Genomic DNA, 5,767 nt, shown 5'->3' on the forward strand with positions numbered 1-5,767 from the left:
AGATAGTGAATTCTTTCCTAGACTCTAGCTGTATTAAGACAGGGGCCTCAGTCAGAACCTATTTAAGTTTCTCAAAACTCTTGTTATTTATCAGTCTAGTTAAATGACACCCTTTTCGTACCAACTTAGTCAGAGGTGCAGCAACCAACGAAAACCCCTTCACAAAACGTCTATAGTACCCTGTTAGACCCAAAAAACTTCGAACCTTAGATACCGACTTAAGCTGCTTCCAATCCAGAATAGCTTTAATCTTTTGAAGATCAACCCTAATCCCCTCAGAAGATACCACATGACCCAGAAAAGTTACCTCTCATAGCCAGAATTCACACTTGCTGAATTTAGCGTACAGTTGTTTTTCCCTCATAATTTCTAGAACCACTCAGAGATGTGCATCATGTTGATCTTCAGTCCACGAATACAAAATGACCATAACGAGTCCTAAACCCTATTTTGTAAGCATCAGTCTCTTAAACCCTCAGTTGATGGTATCCAAATCGAAGATCTATCTTAGAGAAAACGTAAGCTCAACAAAAATGATCGAATAGATCATCAATACTCGATAGAGGGTACTTATTCTTAATAGTCAATTTATTCAATTGTTGGTAGTCGATACACATTCGTATGGATCCATCCTTCTTTTTCACAAATAAAATCGGTGCTCCCACAGAGACACACTAGGGTGGATGAACCATCGGTCTAGTAACTCTTGAATCTGAGCTTTAAGCTCTAGAAGCTCCTTCAGTGTCATTCTATAATGGGCGATGGACACCAGAGCTGTACCAGGTAGGATCTTAATCCCAAACTCGACTTCACGGTTTGGAGGTAACCCAGGTAGCTCATCGAGAAAAACATCCGAAAAATCCTTAATTGTTTTAATCTTTTCAACCGAAGAAACCTCAAATCTGAAACACCAATGTAGGCTAGTTACGCCTCACAACCCGTACGAACTAATTTCTTGGCTCTTAGTGTAGAAATCATATTTGACACATAATTCTGACGTTTCCTAATTACAACTATCTCATCACCCTCTGTAGTTTTCAGTACCACCCACTTAGTACCACAATCCAAATTCACTTGATGCTTAACCAGCCAATCCATGCCCAGTATCAAATCAAATTCTCCAAAAGGGAGTTCCATTAAATCCGCCAAAAAGATCATTCATTGAACCTCTAAAGGTACATCCTTAAACAGTTTATTCACTCTTACTGACTGCCCTAATGGACTCAACACAGTAACCTCACTCGTATTGTTTCCAACCATTATACCCAAAGTCTCAGACACAGTACATGCTATATAAGAATGCGTAGACCCAACATCAATCAATGCAGTATAAGATACATTATGGATAAAGAACATACCCGTAATAACATCTAGGGCGTCTCCGTCCTCTCGGTAACGTGTAGCATAAACCCGTGTCGGCTGCCTCGCCTCAGTATGACCAGCACCTCTGCCCGGTGCTCTACGACCATGACCAATACTGTTTCCACCTCTAGCCTGACCATGACCTCTCGGTGGCTGTTGCACACCTCTAGCCTGACCATGACCAAAACAAAAAAGCAGAAGGGTGAGTTTAAGAAAACTCAGTGTGTAATCCCTTAACAATAGTCAGTCAAATAGTAGGCAAATACAGTTTAGTCCTAAGCCCAATTTCAGTGACAGTCTAGTATCATTTAGGGCCATAGCCCATTTCAATACCAGTATCAGTGTGGGCCTTAGCCCATTTTAGTAATAGTAACAGAAATGCAATAAAAAATCCTACCCATCCATCCTCTACACTCCACTCCATCTAGCCCTACACTGCATGTGGGGATAAAATTGATCCACCCATCCCTACACTTCAAAATATAGCACCGAATGTGGTACTAAATAGTGGTTGCAATAGAGCTACCAGTACAGTACACTTCCTCCGAAAATATCAAACCCACCCCTATGTAACATGTCATGTCATAATATCATACGTGTATGCAAGAATGTCATGCTCAAATACAGTTATACATATCATAGAGGTATATGATTCATTGTACCTTATAAGGGTATAACAGTCATTTCATCAAATTGGGGTTTAAGTATACTTACCGATCCACTAGAAGGTCCACAGTCGTCTCAAATAGTTATAATGGGCCTAAAGCCCATAATGCGGCCCTTGTGGTCCCACACACCCATGTGGCCCAATAAGCCCAAAAATGACCTTGGCCGTGTGAACTACACAATCACCCATACACCCATTTCGGCCCAACATGACCCAAAATAGCCTAAGCCCATGAAATCGCTAATGGTGGCCTCTATGATCAAATGCCCACGTTTTACGCGTCGGACTACCACACGGGCAAGCGTACACTCGTGTAGTGTCAATGGTCAAACATTTCTGGCTTTTTTCAATCTACGTCTAAAGCAGTGTGATTCACACCTGCTTTTGAGAAGATCGCAAATCTCCACGTACACCAACCTAGATTCAAACTACCCGATGTCAGTCCTTTAATCGTTAGGGTTAAACACCCTCTTATTAACACTTAATTCGTAATATGGTACATGTTACTTACCTTGGTTAAGCAAGTATGGTTTAATCCCTCCTTAAACTAGTGATCACCAAATCTTTTGCACAACCTGCATTGTATCCTAATCTCTTTAACTATCACCATGAACGAAAATAACCAGAACGAAAAGAATGACAACTTACCACCATGTAGAACTAAGAATGGTTTATAGAAGAAATCGACCTATGTCCACCCAAGAACTGAAAGTACACAGGATAACATAGGCAAAACAGAACGATTGTACCCTTATTAGGAATCAACAACACAGGAAGATGTTAGAAGGAAGATCATAACGGTAGAGAGAAACAAGAGGGGAACTGATAAACTGTAATTTATACATATTTTTACCCCATGCCTAACGCATTTATGGATGGTTTCTCCTTAGATTTGGTGAATTTGATGCTCCTAATCCTTTAATTTCATGTTTTATACTTAGGAGAGCATAGGAGAGTAAGAAGAGCGAGAAACGGGCAGAAAACAAAGAAAATGGACCCATATGGAAAAATAACACGGCCTGGACTTCCTCACACGACATCTCACACGGCCGTGTCAATTTGGTAGGATCGAAGCATGACTTACACGGGTGGATCACATGCTCGTGCCCATTTAATAACCTTGACCACGGCCTTCAGCAATCGCACACGGGCGTGTCCCTGCCAAACCCAAGTTTAGTCCAATTCAAAAAAGGCCATTTTTTAGGGCTCTTAGGCACTCCAAAGCCTATTTAAACACTTGAGGAGGCACTTAGGAATGGGGATACAGAGTAGGAAGCAAGGAACTACTCAAAGAAAGTCGATTGATCCATCTCAAGAGCCGGATTCATCATCAAGACTAGAGACCTCCTTTCAAGTTCCTTCAGGAGTTTTGGGTTTTGTTATGTTTTGTTATCTTCATGCTTTTGAGATGTTTTCTTTCATAAGTATGAACTAAACCCCTAAATACCTAAGGGGAATGAAACCTATGACAGATCTTGTTCTTATTATCTGAATTGTATGATAAGCACTTGACTTGCTCTTAATTATGTGTTCTTAATTCTTATTTTGATATTCCAGGATATTGATTCAAGTTAAGCTCTTATTTAGAGGAGGAATAGACCCTGTCTATGAGTAAATTTGTCATAATTAAGCCGAATTGATTGCGCGCCTAGAGATAGGGTGACAATATTTTTCAGGATTAGGGTGAAACCTAATAAGGGAATCCATAGATCAAGTTAATGCAATTCTAATGTGTTAATTAGAAAGAGATTTCAATTATTCAACCTAGGGTTAAACATTATTAGTCTCGAGAGAGATAATAATATAACTTAGGGATTTCTACGGATCAAGTCAAATGAATAAATCGTTTGATTCAAAGTCAAATAACAAGTGAAGTCTAAGTGGATTTGTCCTTAGGTATTGTCTCAATCAATCGAATTTTCCCAAAAGTATTTTCCCAATTTTTTCTTTCTGTGCATTCTTGTTAGTAATTAGTTTAGACAACCAAACCTCTTAAATTTTAGGCTAGATAACAAAAAGGAAGTAAATACTAGTACTCGTAGTTCCTTTGGGCTCGACAATCTGGTCTTGCTGAACTATACTACTGTTCGATAGGTACACTTGCCTTAATCATGATAATAAGTTAGTGTCAAGAATGTTTCATTTATAAATCTTTAAAACCTGTTACGAATATCACGCATGAAGTTTTTGGCCCCATTGCCGGGGAACTAGGATATTAGGAAAACTCGATTTTTATTACTTTAGCCATTTTACTTTTATTACAATTTAAACTTTTATTTTCTTTTCTAATTTTTCTCTTATTTCCTTCTGACAGGTTTTTCTAGTTTATGACTAGAAGAAACCCGTCAGGATCGCTACTTTTTGACAGTAAGATCAACCGCATAGTTCGTAGAAACTGGAGAGAAATAAGGCGAAGCCTAAGATACACAGAGGATGTGCAAGAGAACAATACTTCAACCACAATCTAGGAGATGGCTAAAAACTAAGAAAATCCGCTACCTCTTGCGATTGTTGTTAGTCAGGATCCTACTTCGCATACTATGTATGATTATACTAAACCTTCTTTAACAGGAACTGAATCGAGCATAGTTAGACCGGCTGTAGCGGCAATACTTTTTAATTGAAACCTAACACAATTCAAATGATACCACAGTTTGTTTAGTTTGATGGTTTGCAAGACGAGGATCCCAACGCTCACTTAGTAAACTTTTTGGAACTATGTGATGCATTTAAAATTAATGGCGTTTCTAATGACGTCATTCATCTTCAGTTATTCTCTTTTTCATTGAGAAATAAAGCTAAACAGTGGTTGAACTCGTTGCCACGGGGGTCGATCACTACTAGGGAACAAATGACAGAAAAGTTTTTCTTAAAATATTTTTCGCTGACTAAAATGGCTAAATTATGTAATGATATTTCTTCCTTTGTACAGATGGATTTAGAAACACTCTATGATGCATGGGAGAGATACAAGGACCTCTTGAGAAGATGCCCTCACCATCGGTTACCGCTTTGGCTACAGGTTCATACCTTTCATAATGGCCTGGATCCTTCGACTTGAAAAATGGTTGACACAGCTGCTGGTGGAACCATCAATAATAAGACACCTGAGGTGGCTTACAGATTTATTGAGGAGATTTCACTGAATAACTATCAGTGGCAAGTTATGAGAACAAAGCCGGCAACAGCAGCTGGTGTTTTCAACCTCGACACGGTTACTATGCTATGTAACCAAGTAGAACTCTTAAACAAAAAGATTGAGGATTATGTGGTTGTGCTCAGGTACATCTAGTGCTGAGGTACGATTCTAATGGAGGAAGAGCATGCACAGAATATTAACTCTTCAATCCTAGCATCGAGGAGGAACAAGTCCAATATATGGGTAACAATAACTCTAGACCCCAAAATAACTCGTATAGTAACACTTATAATGCAGGTTGGAGGAACCATCCCAATTTCTCGTGGGGCGGTCAAGGAAATCAAAGGCCACAACATCCTCCGGGTTTTCAACAACCACTGTACCAGCAAGAAAAGAAGCCAAACCTTGAGGAGATGGTAACAAAATTCATCTCGGTGTCAGAAACTTATTTCCAGAATTCCAAGACAGTTCTTAAAAATCGACAAGCACCGATCCAAGGGCTCAATGCTTAGATAGGTCAGCTCACTAAAATGATATCTCAAAGACCACTAGGAAGTCTACCTAGTAACACTGAACCCAACCCAGAAGAGCACGTGAAA

At 39.4% G+C, this 5,767-nt stretch overlaps 1 non-coding gene across 1 annotated transcript; it reads right to left on the reverse strand.

Moving 5' to 3' along the window:
• Positions 1-4,928: 4,928 nt before the first annotated feature.
• Positions 4,929-5,035, reverse strand: LOC128285932 (small nucleolar RNA R71). The gene has a single exon (XR_008276479.1). It is a non-coding gene; the product is annotated as a small nucleolar RNA R71 (small nucleolar RNA).
• Positions 5,036-5,767: the final 732 nt, after the last annotated feature.

Source organism: Gossypium arboreum, chromosome 12, assembly GCF_025698485.1.
Source record: "Gossypium arboreum isolate Shixiya-1 chromosome 12, ASM2569848v2, whole genome shotgun sequence".
Classification (NCBI taxonomy): Eukaryota; Viridiplantae; Streptophyta; class Magnoliopsida; order Malvales; family Malvaceae; genus Gossypium; species Gossypium arboreum.